This window comes from Salmo salar, chromosome ssa01 (assembly GCF_905237065.1).
Source record: "Salmo salar chromosome ssa01, Ssal_v3.1, whole genome shotgun sequence".
Lineage (NCBI taxonomy): Eukaryota > Metazoa > Chordata > Actinopteri > Salmoniformes > Salmonidae > Salmo > Salmo salar.
Window position 1 is genome coordinate 41,567,883 of NC_059442.1, and position 16,963 is coordinate 41,584,845.

General features: G+C 41.4%; 1 protein-coding gene across 2 annotated transcripts in view; it reads right to left on the minus strand.

Annotated features, from left to right (window-relative positions):
• LOC106602535 (protein PALS1) overlaps window positions 1–16,768 on the minus strand; it is a 60,644-nt gene extending 43,876 nt beyond the window's left edge. Inside the window, exon 1 of one of the 2 annotated variants that reach the window (XM_014195210.2) lies at window positions 16,563–16,768. The gene's annotated coding sequence lies outside the window, so the exon portion shown is untranslated. The remainder of the gene's footprint in view (window positions 1–16,562) is intronic. The other variant, XM_014195217.2, reaches the window with a different exon arrangement.
• Window positions 16,769–16,963: the final 195 nt, after the last annotated feature.

A 16,963-nucleotide genomic window follows, 5' to 3' on the forward strand; every position in this document is an offset into this window, starting at 1 on the left:
GTGAGACTCAGGCTCGTGCCCGCGTCGACCGAAAGCTTTGTTTTCTTTCCTCTGTTTAGCTAAACGGACATTCCCGGTCGGAATATTATCGCTTTTTTACGAGAAAAATGGCATAAAAATGGCTTTTAAACAGCGGTTGACATGCTTCGAAGCACGGTAATGGAATATTAAAAAAAAAATTGTCACGAATTGCACATGCGCACGACCCTGATTTACCATTTCGGATAGTGTCTGGGACGCACGAACAAAACGCCGCTATTCGGATATAACGATGGATTATTTTGGACCAAACCAACATTTGTTATTGAAGTAGCAGTCCTGGGAGTGCATTCTGACGAAGACAACGAAAGGTAATCAAACTGTTATAATAGTAAATCTGATATTGGTGAGTGCTAAACTTGCCGGGTGTCTAAATAGCTAGCCCGTGATGGCTGGGCTATGTACTTAGAATATTGCAAAATCTGCTTTCACCAAAAAGCTATTTTAAAATCGGACATATCGAGTGCATAGAGGAGTTCTGTATCTATAATTCTTAAAATAATTGTTATGCTTTTTGTGAACGTTTATCGTGAGTAATTTAGTAAAATGTTAGCAAATTCCTCCGGAAGTTTGCGGGGGGTATGCTAGTTCTGAACGTCACATGCTAATGTAAAAAGCTGTTTTTTGATATAAATATGAACTTGATTGAACAAAACATGCATGTATTGTATAACATAATGTCCTAGGTGTGTCATCTGATGAAGATCATCAAAGGTTAGTGCTGCAGTGTGGTTAGATAAAGGAGAGTCTTGTCTTTAAAATGCTGTGAAATAGTCATATGTTTGAAAAATTGAAGTTTTTGTATTTTTGAGGAATTTGTAATTGGCGCCACGCCCATCATTGGATATTGGAGCAGGTGTTCCGGTAGCGGAACGTCTAGATGTAAGAGGTTAAATGTTTTCAAATTTATGGGCGATACACAATATACACTGACTGTACAAAACATTAAAACGTCTTTCAAATATTGAGTTGCCCCCCATTTTTGCCCTCAGAACAGCCTCAATTGGTCAAGGCATGGACTCCACCAGGTGTCGAAAGCATTCCACAGGGATGCAGGTATCAATGGTTGCCAACGGAAGCCAGGCTTCCCCCAAAAACGTAACAAAAATTTATAAATTCAAATAAAAATGTTCTTCAAATTGGCAAGAGGCTGAATGTATCTATGTATCTAACCGGAGAAAGAATCAGAACAAGTGAAACAGTGCCCCTGTATGTACGCCATCTGATGCTGTCTGGTCAAAAAGTATGACATTGCTGCCACCCATAGCATTGAACACAATGGATGCCAGTGAGCATTTGGCATCTCGATAAAAAAAATTAAAAAGTATAAAATAAAAGCCAGTCAGCGTTGAGCTAAACTGAGTGAGCTCAACTGTGAATTGTCCTGGCGCAACAAAGTGTCAGAATTGTTGGGTCTTGCTGTTTTGTCCTCCGGCAGCTAGCTAGCTAAAATTGTCCCTTTCCTAAATTAGCCATGGATGGAGATAGGGATTTGGACTTGTCGTTTTACTTAATTCTCCATACTGGCCAATGAATATAATGGCGATTCTGATCCAACCATAAATTCATACGTTGTGCCCCTGGCCTGAGAGGATGAAAGTTCAAGATATAGCATGCTAGTGTTAACTAGATAATGTTGCCCATGAAAGAAAGTTCAGCTAGCGAGCAAGCATTTTAGCCAGGTAGCCTAGGTGAACAAAAAACAAAAGCATGAACTGTATGACAGTCATAGACCGTTTCGTCAGCAAGAAAGAGAGGATGGGATTGGCGTTTGTTCCTCTACAAGTATGGTGAGTCTACATGTTTGTCCACTTGCACGAACGCACACAAATCAGAACCATGGACAGCCACATCATTTTTAGCTAACGTTGGACTAAATTGTTTTCGGTATCTTTTAGTTGTCACTGTATTAGACTAAGCATAGGTGATTTGATAGTGGAGGCAGCTCCTGTTTTCTTTATGACTTGAGGTAACTCGCCGTGGTTCTAAATCAATAGATGTTTAGTAGTCCGAAAACATTAACCGGCTTGACCATGCTGTAGGTCACGTAACTGTTTGCTACATGCAATATGCTTTGTGGACAAGAAGTTGCTCTCCGGTTTTGCGATGAAACAAAAGGTGTGGCTGAATTTATTCTGCCACTGTCTTATTGTCTCAGCCTTAGGCCTAGATGTCATGGTTGCAAGGCACATGAACTAACAGGTTATAGAGCAAACAACGCAATTATCTGGCTTGGTTTGCCCAGTGATTTTATCCACGCACCGCCTACGCACAAAACGTTGAGCCTGGCACCTACTTACCCTGTTTAAAGTTACTTAAATCTTTTGTCTTGCCCATTCACCCTCAATAGCACACATATACAATCCATGTCTCAAGGCTTAAAAATCCTTCTATAACCTGTCTCCTCCCCTTCATCTAAACTAATTGAAGTGGATTTAACCTCTCGGGTAGGGGGCAGTATTTTCACGGCCGGATAAAAAACGTACCCGATTTAATCTGGTTATTACTACTGCCCAGAAACTAGAATATGCATATAATTGTTTGATTTGGATAGAAAACACCCTAAAGTTTCTAAAACTGTTTGAATGGTGTCTGTGAGTATAACAGAACTCATATGGCAGGCCAAAACCTGAGAAGATTCTGTACAGGAAGTGCCCTCTCTGACCATTTCTTGGCCTTCTACACTCTATCGAAAACAGAGGATCTCTGCTGTAACGTGACACTTTCTAAGGCTCCCATAGGCTCTCAGAAGGCGCCAGAACGTTGAATGATGACTTTGCAGCCCCTGGCTGAAAAACAGTAGCGCATTTGGATAGTGGTCGATCTGAGAACAATGAGACGGGTGCGCGCGTGCACATGTAGAGGCCATTTTACATTTTCAGTCTTTGAACGAAAAAGACGTCTCCCGGTCGGAATATTATCGCTATTTTACGAGAAATCGCATAAAAATTTATTTTAAACAGCGTTTGACATGCTTCGAAGTACGGTAATGGAATATCTTGAATTTTTTTGTCACGATACGCGTCCGCGCATCACCGTTCGGATAGTGTCTTGAACGCAAGAACAAAACAGAGGCTATTTGAACATAACTATGGATTATTTTGAACCAAAACAACATTTGTGGATGAAGTAGAAGTCCTGGGAGTGCATTCTGACGAAGAACAGCAAAGGTAATCCAATTTTTCTTATAGTAATTCTGAGTTTAGTGAACGCCAAACTTGGTGGGTGTCAAATTAGCTAGCCCGTGATGGCGAACTATCTACTCAGAATATTGCAAAATGTGCTTTTTCCGAAAAGCTATTTTAAAATCTGACACCGCGATTGCATAAAGGAGTTCTATATCTATAATATTTCTGTGTGTTATTGTAGTATAATTAAGTCTATGATCTGATAGAGCAGTCTGACTGAGCAGTGGTAGGCAGCAGCATTCTCGTAAGCATTCATTCAAACAGCACTTTCCTGCATTTGCCAGCAGCTCTTCGCTGTGCTTCAAGCATTGCGCTGTTTATGACTTCAAGCCTATCAACTCCCGAGATTAGGCTGGCAATACTATAGTACCTATAAGAACATCCAATTGTCAAAGGTATATGAAATACAAATGGTAGAGAGAAATAGTCCTATAATAACTTCAACCTAAAACTTCTTACCTGGGAATATTGAAGACTCATGTTAAAAGGAACCACCAGCTTTCATATGTTCTCATGTTCTGAGCAAGGACCTTAAATGTTAGCTTTCTTACATGGCACATATTGCACTTTTACTTTCTTCTCCAACACTTTGTATTTGCATTATTTAAACCAAATTGAACATGTTTCATTATTTATTTCAGACTAAATTGATTTTGTTGATGTATTAACTTAAAATAAATGTTCATTCAGTATTGTTGTAATTGTCATTATTACAAATATATATATATATATATATATATATAAAATCGGCATCGGCTTTTTTTGGTCCTCCAATAATCGGTATCGGCGTTGAAGTCCTAATCGGTCGACCTCTAACTACATAGTTAGGTGTTATCATCTAAAATAACCCTAATCTATAAGACAGTTCTTATTTGATTAACCTGTTAGGGCTAGGGGGCAGTATTTACACGGCCGGATAAAAAACGTACCCGATTTAATCTGGTTATTACTACTGCCCAGAAACTAGAATATGCATATAATTATTGGCTTTGGATAGAAAACACCCTAAAGTTTCTAAAACTGTTTGAATGGTGTCTGTGAGTATAACAGAACTCAAATGGCAGGCCAAAACCTGAGAAGATTCCATGCAGGAAGTGGCCTGTCTGACAAGTTGTGTGTCATCTTGGCTCTTTTTATTGAAGACTGAGGATCTTTGCAATAACGTGACACTTCCTACGGCTCCCATAGGCTCTCAGAGCCCGGGAAAAAGCTGAACGATATCGAGGCAGCCTCTGGCTGAAACACTATCGCGTTTGGCAAGTGGCCGATCAGAGTACTATGGGCTTAGGCGCGTGCCCGAGTCGACCGAATGCTTTATTTTCTTTCGTCTGTTTACCTAAACGCAGATTCCCGGTCGGAATATTATCGCTTTTTTATGAGATGAGAAAAAAGGCATAAAAATTGATTTTAAACAGTGGTTGACATGCTTCGAAGTACGGTAATGGAATATTTCTAATTTTTTTGTCACGAATTGCGCCATGCTCGTCACCCTTATTTACCCTTTCGGATAGTGTCTTGAACGCACGAACAAAACGCCGCTGTTTGGATATAACTATGGATTATTTTGAACCAAACCAACATTTGTTATTGAAGTAGAAGTCCTGGGAGTGCATTCTGACGAAGACAGCAAAGGTAATAACATTTTTCTTATAGTAAATCTGACTTTGATGAGTGCTAAACTTGCTGGGTGTCTAAATAGCTAGCCCTGTGATGCCGGGCTATCTACTGAGAATATTGCAAAATGTGCTTTCACCGAAAAGCTATTTTAAAATCGGACATATCGAGTGCATAGAGGAGTTCTGTATCTATAATTCTTAAAATAATTGTTATGCTTTTTGTGAACGTTTATCGTGAGTAATTTAGTAAATTCACCGGCAGTGTTCGGTGGGAATGCTAGTCACATGCTAATGTAAAAAGCTGGTTTTTGATATAAATATGAACTTGATTGAACAAAACATGCATGTATTGTATAACATAATGTCCTAGGGTTGTCATCTGATGAAGATCATCAAAGGTTAGTGCTGCATTTAGCTGTGGTTTGGGTTTATGTGACATTATATGCTAGCTTGAAAAATGGGTGTGATTATTTCTGGCTGGGTACTCTGCTTACATAATCTAATGTTTTGCTTTCGTTGTAAAGCCTTTTTGAAATCGGACAGTGTGGTTAGATTAACGAGAGTCTTGTCTTTAAAATGGTGTAAAATAGTCATATGTTTGAAAAATTGAAGTTTTTGCATTTTTGAGGTTTTTGAATAACGCGCCACGGGATTACACTGGCTGTTACGTAGGTGGGACGATTTGGTGCCACCTACCCTAGAGGTTAATGGTCTGACCCATCTATGTGAAGCTTGCCACAATAAGGATTAGCCACAATAGTGGACTTTGCAGTTAGTCTTCAAAATAAAAGTATGGCATAATTCTACTATTCGTATTCATTTGCATCACTGTCAATTACATACTTTTATTTTGAAGGCTAACCGCAAAGTCCACTATTGTGCCTAATCCTGATTGGTGCTAGCTTCACAACACCTAACCCGGTCCGGTCGAGCGTCACTAGCCAGATGAAGCTAGCTGGCTGCTTATAACGTTAGTTTTGGGAAACGGTTAAGAAGCTGGCTAGCTATTTATTTTCATGAACTGAAGTTCAATTTCAATAGGCGAACAACAAGTGGCAACCTTGCTAATACTTACTCACAAGGATTCCTAAATCATTGCTAAGAATAATGAAAATGACTGCGGTTTCTACTGGTCATTGTTTTCCGGCTGGTTGTATTGGTGCTAGCTAGGTACCAAGCTAAAGCTAGCTACCCCAGAAGTTGCAGTCAAACAAATGTAGCTTTATTACCAACGTATTGTAAACACATCGTTTGTGTCTGGGGTTTGCTTGTTTGCAGACTTTTGTACAGTTTTGACAGTGCTACTGTATCTTTTTTGACACACAAAGACCCAAATGGCGTTCCATAGTATGCATGTCGTGAAGCTAATAGCAGTGACACTATTACTGTGTAACTCCGGTAGTGCAACATCTGAAAAAAAGCGCACTTAGTGTGTACCGGCGCTTGACCAGTCAGGAAAAGCCAACATCACCCACGACAGAGAACAGTTGATGGTCAAGGGCAATAAATTCCATTAACTTCGCTTTCATGGATTTCACCTTTGAGTTCTCGCTGAAATGTTCTTACTCTTTCAAATGACTGCTTGATCCACACAGCAGACATTGTGTGGGCTAGGTTAGGAATGCTGTGTTGCACGTGTAGCGCAAAATGTTACGTTACGTCATGTACCTACTGTATGTAGGTATGCACCGTAGCTTTGACATCGGTTTTTAACGTCGGCGTTAAACTAGACATCGGGCCAATATGTTGGCATTTTAAGCTAATAACGTCCGATTCCAATAAGTTCACCGATATATCGTGCATCCCTACTATATATACACAAAAGTATGTGGACATTACTTAAAATTAGTGGATTCGGCTATTTCAGCCACACTCGCTGACATAAAATCAAGCACACAGCGATGCAATCTCCATAGACAAACATTGGCAGTAGAATGGCATTACTGAAGAGCTCAGTGACTTTCAATGTGGCACCATCATAGGATGCCACCTTCATCAAATTTCTGCCCTGCTGGAGTTGCCCCGGTCAAACGTGTTATCTGGAGTGATGAATCACGTTTCACAATCTGGCAGTCCGATGGACAAATCTGGGTTTGGAGGATGCCAGGAGAAATGAATTAATGAAATGTCTGTCAGACATATCAGTGTGGATGACAGATCACCAGCTCAAGCTGAACCTCGGCAAGACGGAGCTGCTCTTCCTCCCGGGGAAGGACTGCCCGTTCCATGATCTCGCCATCACGGTTGACAACTCCCTTGTGTCCTCCTCCCAGAGTGCTAAGAACCTTGGCGTGATCCTGGACAACACCCTGTCGTTCTCCACTAACATCAAGGCGGTGACCCGATCCTGTAGGTTCATGCTCTACAACATTCGCAGAGTACGACCCTGCCTCACACAGGAAGCGGCGCAGGTCCTAATCCAGGCACTTGTCATCTCCCGTCTGGATTACTGCAACTCGCTGTTGGCTGGGCTCCCCTGCCTGTGCCATTAAACCCCTACAACTCATCCAGAACGCCGCAGCCCGTCTGGTGTTCAACCTTCCCAAGTTCTCTCACGTCACCCCGCTCCTCCGCTCTCTCCACTGGCTTCCAGTTGAAGCTCGCATCCGCTACAAGACCATGGTGATTGCCTACGGAGCTGTGAAGGGAACGGCACCTCCATACCTTCAGGCTCTGATCAGGCCCTACACCCAAACAAGGGCACTGCGTTCATCCACCTCTGGCCTGCTGGCCCCCCTACCTCTGAGGAAGCACAGTTCCCGCTCAGCCCAGTCAAAACTGTTCGCTGCTCAGGCACCCCAATGGTGGAACAAGCTCCCTCACGACGCCAGGACAACGGAGTCAATCACCACCTTCCGGAGACACCTGAAACCCCACCTCTTTAAGGAATACCTAGGATAGGATAAAGTAATCCTTCTAACCCCCCCCCCTTTAAAATATTTAGATGCACTATTGTAAAGTGGTTGTTCCACTGGATATCATAAGGTGAATGCACCAATTTGTAAGTCGCTCTGGATAAGAGCGTCTGCTAAATGACTTAAATGTAAATGTAAATGCATTGTGCAAAATGTAAAGTTTGGTGGAGCAGGAATAATGAGCTGGGGCTGTTTTCCATGGTTCAGGACAGGCCCCTTAGTTCCAGTGAAGGGAAATCTTAACGTTACAGCATACAACAACATTCTAGACGATTCTGTGCTTACAACTTTGTGGCAACATTTGGCTAAGGCCCTTTCCTGTTTCAGCAGGACAATGCCCCGTGCCCAAAGCGAAGTCCATACAGAAATGGTTTGTCAAGATCGGTGAGGAAGAACTTGACTGTCCTGCACAGAGCCTTGACCTCAACCCCATCGAACACCTTTGGGATTAATTGGAACGCCGACTGCGAGCCAGGCCTAATCGCCCATCAGCGCACGGCCTTACTAATATTCGTGACTGAATGGAAGTCCCCGCAGCAATGTTCCAACATCTTGTGGAAAGCCTTACCAGAAGAGTGGAGGCTGTTATAGCAGCAAAGGGGGGACCAACTCAATATTAATGCCCATGATTTTGGAATGAGATGTTAGAAGAGCAGGTATGCACATACTTTTGGTCATGTAGCCTTACACAACCATTACACACTTATGAAGTAATTATTTAATCAAAATAGTTTAACCTGCTTTTTTTGCAATAATCACTGATCTGGCTTTTAAGTCTCAATTAAAATGCCCTTGTTACAAATTCAAATCAGAACCATTCATAATGCACATTCACTAATGACTAACTTGACATTAGACAATGAACACCGGTTTCATAAACAATGTCTCAAGCACAAGCCCATGTGCTCGTGAGTAGGCAGCTAATCTTTATATTTCAAGTTTAGCCAACTTGGATCTATTTGCTAGTTAACAACAGACGGGAAACGGTTGAATTGTTATGAACACACACACACTTCTGTCTGTCTCCAACTGTTTGAACAGCATGCTAGGCTGTCCACTTGGTTCAGATGTTGAAATCAAGTGGCCTACCTTATTTCTCAGAATGAGAACAAGTTGCCAATTCCTTGTAGAACTGTGTTTCATGCTTATTGCACATTTATAAAAACACAGACTAGTATAACAGTCTTACTAGCGGTAACATACGCGGTACTGCAATGCACAGCACAGAAGGAGCGAAGGAGACGAGAACAGAAAGACAACATGAGAACAAGCGGACATAAACACTAAAGAAAACAACAACAAAAAATGATTATTGCGATACAAGCATTTTGGAATATCGCGCAAAACATTACACTCTAATGAATTCAATATATCGCCCAGCCCTACCTCCTGGTCTTCTCAACCTCAGACACTAGGCTAACTAAACCAACCAACCAAGGTCAGTTAGGCTACATACTCCAGTATAAATAATGGGCCTGGTAGAGAGTGTAGAAAACAGAAAAAAACTACCTTCCTCAACAGCTTATTACATGTATTTTATAAACCTCTTTATACATCAGCAGACATCATTAAGTGCTTTACTGCTACCCGGCCTAACCCCAAAGAGCAAGCAGCAGCATTTAAAGCAGGGATCATCAAATATATTCAACTGTGGGCCGATTTTTTTCGTGAGCGGATGGTCGGGGGCCGGAACATAATTACAAATCCTTTGTAGACCGCAATTTGACCGCAGGAAACCCAAACAAATATAATATTTGACAAAAACATGATAATTTCAAACCTTGTTTACATTTCTATATGATCATGTGTCTCTATTATGTGTGGGAATACTTGGGAACAGATTTCCAAAATTAAAATCACTGGTGTTTTTACAGTCTTATGTCCAACAATGAATAAAATACATTTAAAAATGACTTGTTTTTCTCAGAAAACTTGGGGGCCAAATAAAACCACCCACGGGCCGCCAGTTGGGGAAACCTGATTTATAGATTAGCATGTGACAGTTAAGGTAGTTGGAACAGGTTTATTGCCTGTGGGTAAGGGAGGAGCGGAAGGGCAGTGTGTGTGTGTGTGTGTGTGTACGTGTGCACGTACTGTGCAGGTGTTTTGTTTTTAGGGGGAAGCTAGCAGCAGGTGCAGTGAGCCAGCCCAAGGGTGCCCTAGGCTGTGGGTGTGACTACTTTCTGGTTCAAAGCAGAGTGAGAGGAACAAATCTACAGGCCCCAACTGACTGAGTCAACAAGAGCCATGAGTATAGAGTGTCTGTCTCTCTGATGTCATCTCGCCCACTGGCACTCACAGTGGTCTGTGAGTCCTTACACAACACACACCCTCTCATTAACCAGTACGCACACACAGGCTAAAATAGTGGGTAGCCTCTGACCATTAAATCGCATATCACCATTTAGGACAGTACGACTCACATAAGTGCTAGTATTGCATAAAGCTTAAAACATTCTTGAGGAATTAGACACTCGTCACACCTAAACAAATAACACAATATGACGTCCATCTTCTAGCTAAACATACCACTTCTTCCCTAGGCTACATCAGATTTGGTGACATCGTGGTGGTGTGTGAGGTGAGGACAGCCACACAGGGTCCTGACCTGAAGTCGGTGTCGACTCTACATCTAGGCTACAGGACAAACCTGGGGTGTATTCATTGTGTCTTGCAAAGGAAACCGTTTCAGGCTTTTGCAGTGAACAGAGCGAACAAGAAGGCCGGGAAGTTGGTGACTCAGAAAATGACATGAGTTCATTGGCGCGCATTCACGTGATGAGGTAGCTGTGTTCCATAACGTTTTTCAAGACATTGGAATCGTCCGGTTAGAATATTTTTATAAGTTTTGTTAAAAAGGCCCTAAAGATTGATGCTATACAATGTTTGACGTTTCTACGAACGTAAATATAACTTTTTTTGAATTTGTCGTGAAATTTGCACCGCGCTTCCTACATTTGGAGCAGCTTACTAAACGCGCAAACAACAAGGAGGTATTTGGACATAAATTATGGACTTTATCGAACAAAACAACAATTATTATAGACCTGGGATTCCTGGAAGTGCCTTCTGATGAAGATCAAAGGTAAGTGAATATTTATAATGGTATTTATGATTTTAGATGACTCCAAAATGGCAGGTATCTGTATTGCCTGATGTATTTTTCTGAGCGCCGTACTCAGATCATTGCAAAGTGTGCTTTCCCCGTGAAGCTTTTTTGAAATCTGTCACAGCGGTTGCATTAAGGAAATGTTTATCTATAATTCTTTTAATAACAGTAATATTTTATCAACGTTTATGATGAGTATTTTTGTAAATTGTTGTGCTGATTCAACGGCAGTTTGAGGCAAAATATTTTCTGAACATCACGCGCCAATGTACATTTTTTATTTTTATTTAAATATGAACTTCATCGAAAAAACATACATGTATTGTGTAACATTGAGTCCTAGGAGTGTCATCTGATGAAGATCGTCAAAGGTTAGTGCTTAATTTTAGCTGTATTTCTGGTTTTTGTGACCCCTCTCCTGCTTGGAAAATGGCTGTGTGGTTTTCCTTGTGTTGGCAGTGTCGTAACATAATCTAACTTTATGCTTTCGCGGTAAAGCCTTTTTGAAATCGGACAATGTGGTTGGATTAAGGAGAGGTGTATCTTTAAAATGGTGTAAAATAGTTGTATGTTTGAGAAATTTGAATTATGAAATTGTTGTTTTGAATTTGCCGCCCTGATATTTCACTGGCTGTGTCCCGCAGGTGGGACGCTAGCGTCCCACGTAGCCCATAGAAGTTAAGAACCAAGCGGAAGCAAACAGCTCAAACGGAACAAAACAGGGTGGGACCTACCTGAATTTGTCCAACAAACTCCCGTTTCAAAACGTTTTTGATTTAGAGTAAACTTTTTTGAACAAAATCGGTGTAATGAATACACCCCTGCTATACTGTGGGCATGAAGCAGATCGTCCTGGGAGTGGCACAGCAGTGACTAAGTGACTGCACACACTGCTGTACAGCACCTCGCAACAGCAGCTGAAGCCTGCCCATTACCCAATCAGAGTCTCCTAAAGGGTGGTGTCTGTCTTCCTGGCTCACTTTAGATGAGCCTTCTGAGGCTACAGTAAAGAATGGAAGTCTAAGCATCCCCTCCTCCAGCCCACTGCCCTGAGCCAAGACCCCATATCAACACTGGGCAGAGCCTAACATTCCCCTAAATATATTTGCATTCCCAAATGGTGCTTTTATACTCACTTCTTGGCTCATATTAAAAGGAGAGAAATATAGGCTACAAAAATCAACTAGGCCTATTAACTTTTCTGATACCATGTAATCAAAGAAAGTTAAGTAAAGTCCCCATAACACCTCAGCTGTGGGCCAGTGTACCCTATCCTCTCAGCCCATCACTGTGGAGAAGAAACAGACCAGGATTGTTATCTTCTCCAGAACTCTCATTCCACATTCCAACACAGAATATTGAAAATTCCAGGGAAAGGGAAGAGAGTGATGTACCGTACCACCTCGTACCAGGAGGGGGGTAGAGAGAGGGGACAGAGAAAAGGGAAGTGTGATGGTGGGGAGAGAAATAAAGGGGGAAATATGAAAACCTCTAGTCCATATAAGATCATGGCATTTACAGTCTAACATTTTGCAGAAGTACACTTATCAGCTATCAAACTCTTCCTAAATTAAAGTGGAGTCTTTTCAGCTATTCTATATGCTCAAAAGTAGACCATGGCCTTCAACTTGGCAGTGTAGATAAATGGTAGCTCGGTTAAAACAGCAGGGTAAACTTACTCTATATGTGAACTCTTTTACTCCCATATGGGCAACATTGTGGCAGGTACAACAAAACATTCTTACGCTCTAGCTGTGTTCAAATACCAATACTAACATACTGTATACTACATACTTAATGAGTATATATTACATACTTTTAGTTCATTTTAGTATACTGTAAACTAACAGTCTCTTTTCAGTTGAGCGTAATAGCCCTTCGCCTGTCTACCGGAAGTTGATGCTGTTGCTATGCAACTTCTTGCTCGCATAACAATTTACTAGCTAGATATCACATGACTTCATTAACAATGTCCATTAAGAACACACAACGACTATACCACTTAGCGAAGCATGACTTGATTATTAGGTTGTGTTCCTAAATTCACTCTGGCTATCTAATCCGATTTCAGAGCACTCTCAGAGTGTGCCAGAGTGCAGAATAACTGCAGAATTTACGAACACTCAACACCCGTTTAATATGGCCGAAGTCAGTAAACGTCAGCAAAAAAAGCTTCATTATATTGTTGCCAGTAGCGGTTAGTCAACAATGCTCTGGATAACATGAAAACAGCCTAACCAGCTCTGCTATGGTGAGTAAAACGGTCAGAGTGAGGTGTCCTCTCATTTGTGTATGGAAGTAGCTAGCAAGCTAGCCAACATTAGCCAGTTAGCCTGAGTGCTTGACTGAGGTCAGAAAGTTCAGTTCAACTCTACTCCTCCTCCAGAGCGTCCAGTGTGCGCTCCGAATTTAGAACGGACAAATTGACAACGCTCATTTTACGAACGCCCAGAGGGCACTCAAGATTGAATTTACGAACACACCCTTAGTAGCCAACTTACGTTAGGTAGCTAGCTAACATATCGGTACCTACTGCTGTAATTATATGCTATGTGGTTCGGATAGCATAGCTACAAATTGTCAGCCAACGTACATTTTTTGAAAAGTCATTACACTGCTCAACATGCCATTAGTTAAAACAATGAATTTGCATATGCTCGTCGGACTTCGGCTGCATATTTTCCGCCATTTTCTTTAAATCTGAAAACGTGTCGAAGCCACGCCCATTTTCTGGTGAATCGCATCATGGGCCCTAAAAGCACGGAAATAGTGTCCACTGCTTGTATACGTCGTATTTTGGCGAATGTAGTACAACATCCTAACTATATCAAATGAGATTTTGTTTAACTACAAGGTAAAAACAATTTAAACTGAGCCATGTTAGTTTAAAAAGCTGACTCTTCCAAATGAAAAATGTATCACTTCCAAATGAAAAATGGATCAACTCTGATATAGTTGACCGTTGATCAAGTGATCCATTTTTCATTTGGAAGTGATCAATTTTTCATTTAGAAGAGTCAGCTTTTTAAACCAACATGGATCAGTTTAAATAGTTTTTACATTGTAGTAAAACAAAATCTCATTTGATATGCATTTTGACATAAAATTACTCCATTCTGTAGCAATGAATGTTTTAAAATGCGATTTGATTAAAGTTAATGCCTTCAACTGCAGGTGATGCAAAAAGGTGGCCGGACCATAAAAAAAATGTCATTTGGAAGAGTCAGCTTTTTAAACCAACATGGCTCAGTTTAAATTGTTTTTACATTATAGTAAAACTCAATTTATGTCACAAATAGCATAGTTAGTATGAGTATTGAAACATAGCTTCTGTCTCTGGCTAGTCAACCATGACTGTGAGTGGACAAACAAATGCCCCACTGGTTGAAAAGGTCAGACAGAGCCGTTTCTAAATTCTAGCCAGTAAGTGGGAGTAATAAGTAATTCTGAATCAAACCTGGGGTCGCTTGGTCATTGCGTAGGAGTGCTTGTAATATATTGTGTACATGTACTAATAAAACCTTTCTAGGGGGTGCTATGCAATTCTTGAGGGGTCTTCAGCACCATCTTGAACCGAGGTCTGTTCTGAATAGAGAGCAGTAAAAGCACGCAGGGGCCAAATTAACAACGAACAGCAGGGGCGGGGGCCAGTGGGGACAGTGATTCCCCTCACAGTGAGTGAGCGACAGATTGAGAATTCCTGGGGGACACAAACAGGTCAGAGAGAACACTGAGTTACTGTGTGTTCCTGGCCTGGGTCCAGGGCCCAGTCCCTCCCGGAGCAGGCCCTGATCACTGCAGACGTGCTCAACAGTCCTCACCTCGCTACTGTATGTGTGTTTCAAATAAAATGTGAAAGTAGGCTGCTATAAGCTTCCTCACACAAACAAGTAGGATAAATGACAAGAGAAAGACATGATACAGCCTAGCTCTTTGTTCGCAGAAGATCTACTGTACCCATGAGGTGATGCCATTACATCAGCTACATAGGAGAGACTGGCTTGACACTGGACACACACACTTCCAGAAGTTCCTCAGATCAGCGCTGCTAGCTAGGTAACATGACTCGACAGGGAGAAGCATTAGCACTTTAATTTTCCCTCTCCCTGGCTATCACTGAAACCGATACAGAGTCAGAGAGATCCAAGCAGCTAGTCTAATCTACAAATGTAGCCCATAAGCCAAGGAGTCCAGTCCTGGCAGTAGGCCTAGTAGGAAACGCCATTTTCGACTTGCTGTTGCTGGGCATAGTTGACCAGAATGACCACTTTGCATGTGTCCCTAAAGGTCTGAATTTGTGAAAATCGTAAGACTTCCATGTACAAGCGTTATGTTTACAAAATTCCCAAAAGCTATAGGCTAGACTATGAGTAAAGTGTCTTCAGGGCCAACCTCTTGCAATTCATTTTTTACTCATTCTGAAAGTGTATTAGAAAGCAGAAGTCATAATAGTTGGGAGTCAATTTTGTTGAGGCTCACTCGGCTGTTGATGAAGGAGGGGAAGTTTCAGAGATACAGGTAGCTGAATACCTTAATGTCAAAATAAAGGGACCACTTTTGGCTATTATGCATTCTGTAGCTTATCATCAGAAATGATAGCACAGGCTAATTTGAGAATTGAGACCCTATTGAACAACTCATAAAAATCGCCACCGTACAATTTACATTGACTGACGAATTTACATTGACTGATTGACCCCCCCCTTCTTGTACACTGCTGCTACTCACTGTTTGTTTGTTACCTATGCATAGTCACTTCGCCCCCAAATACAAGTACAGATTACCTCAACTAGCCTATACCACTGCACACTGACTCCGTACCGGTGCCCCCTGTATATAGCCTTTTATCAGACAAACATTGAATGAAATGATTGATCACAATACTGGCATAACCTCTGTGGTACAGCATACGCCAGTGCTGATAGTTGAGCGCTGGTGACCAAATGAACATCAGCAGTCTACGTTGATTGATGACTATCTGGTCAGACTGTATTGCATTGCTGTCAAAAACAAACTGACAGTATGTCATCGACATGCATCTGTACTGAACTGGTAAACTGGTTAAATCTAACGCTGAGACATAATACAGTAGGGGCAGGGTTGTAAGACAAGAATCCTGGCGTCCGGACTCCAGGCTGTAATACCAGAATTTTGAGACGCACGAGCCCTTTTCATAGGTAGAATTCCACCTTGCGAGCTAGTAGCAGAACTCAAAATGTAAAACGTTGCCTTATTCAAAAGATGTAAACAAACTGCCTGTTTAAACAGTACATCAATGAAGGCACCCAAACTTCACACACGCAACAGGTAGGGCCATAGAAATAGCTAGAATCATTCAATTTCTATGGGTTGGGCTAGATTCTAGTCCGCTCTGCTAGCCTCTAAGCCAACTAGCCTGGCATTGCGACAATTACCGCTGTGACATGGGTTCGGATGAAAAGCGACATGGACATTTCAGTGTTAATTTTACACAAGAAAATACACTATTTTGTTGTTAACCCACACAGTTGAAATATCAACAGCTTTAGTTTAACCTGATGTGAAATGCTATATTATGCTAGTTTATCAGGTAACATAAACTTTAAAAAGCTCGCGCTAGATAATGCTAGCATGCTAGCTAATGTTAGCTTCCTGGCAACCTGTTGCAAACAATGCCACCCCAAAATACATTTGAAATGAAAGAGAACTAACTCACTTTTTTCCCGCAACGCTTTCAAAAATATATCCTTCATTGAGGTGTCCAATGTTCCTCCATTGGTTTTTGTATCAACTGAGTGATGAAAGACTCAACTTCGCTAACTTAGTGCCACAATATCAGTCGAGATCCTCTCTCCCGCCGTAGCCTTGCATTATTAGAAGTCATTTCCAACTCAAGGGTTGAGACGTCAAGGGTCTCCCATTTGCTCCACAGCGCCACAAGTAACGTTACATTCATGAAACAATATTCGCGATTGGTCAATGTTGCTCACAGGACGTTAAACCATGATATCTCTTGTCCAATGATAGATGACTTTACATCTATAAAGTAAGAGGGTGAATTTTTTTTTTTTTTTAAAGCAGTGTTTTTCTGCAACGCTTTTTGCTGAAATCAAGGCA